This window comes from Larimichthys crocea, chromosome XXI (assembly GCF_000972845.2).
Source record: "Larimichthys crocea isolate SSNF chromosome XXI, L_crocea_2.0, whole genome shotgun sequence".
NCBI classification, from domain to species: domain Eukaryota; kingdom Metazoa; phylum Chordata; class Actinopteri; family Sciaenidae; genus Larimichthys; species Larimichthys crocea.
In genome coordinates, this window is record NC_040031.1 from 9,941,688 (window position 1) to 9,942,821 (window position 1,134).

A 1,134-nucleotide genomic window follows, 5' to 3' on the forward strand; every position below is an offset into this window, starting at 1 on the left:
TACACCAAAAACATGGTCCGGTCTCCACCCTGGTTTTTTTGAAGACACCTGAGGCCCCTGTTGCACGAGGGCAGGTGAGGAGTGACACTTTTATAAGTGTGATATAAGAAATGCATCAAAAGCAACAAGTCTCGCTTCATGCATGTTCACTCTGCATGCCACCGCATCCTTTCTGCTGTTTACCTCTCTAACCCGCACTGACCACTGACAGGTGAGCAATCATCTCCACTTAGAATGAGGCGTTCAATGTCACTCGCAATGGCAATCACAACACAGCGGCAGACAGTCCTCCACTGTGATGAAAACAATGTGACACTCACCTCAGCGAATTTCATAAATAACGGACAACTTGTCGCTCTCCGCTTTTCTCCACTTGAACAGTTTGTTGGATGAAGTGAGGAGAAAATAAAGTCCCGCGCAGTTTCTTTATTTTGTTGTTGGTTGTTTGTTTTAATTTTTTCCTACAGAAGTGAAAACTGAAGTGTGATCTTTTGATCCGAGTCTCTCGAGAGGCGCGACACTGTAATTCATCCTGTGCACACACCGGGACTGGTTTCTCCATCTGGTGACGCGCGGAGACTCACATGAAAGCGCGCGTAATTTACCGCACCGTGCCGGCTAGTTTACTACAAAATGAAAGCACGCTGTCAGGCAGCGCAAGCGCTTTCCGTTTGTGTTTCATGCGCTAACACGGATGGGACACATCTTTTTAATCGGGAGTTGTACTTCTTCTAATATTCTAAAATATATTGTTAATCTGCTGCACCATCTTCTTTTATTCTTTTATATATTTAATTCTTAACTTTATTTTTTGGCTAGCGTGATTTTTAAATTATGTTTTATATATATATATATATATATATATAAGAGATATATTATATATATATATATATTATATATATATAATAATATATCAGTCCATTTTTTAACCTGCCTTCCGCAGTTGATGTTGTGTTTTCATTTATAATGAAAGGAAAAAAAAGTTTTTAGGGGGGGCCCCCCTTTTGCACAAATAAAGTCCGGAGTCAGTCATAATAATTGTTTTTTGTTAGTATTATTCTTACACACATAAGCCAGAATACACACACATGCACAAGCACCGTTATTTTGGCTATCTGTATATTTAATATGCTT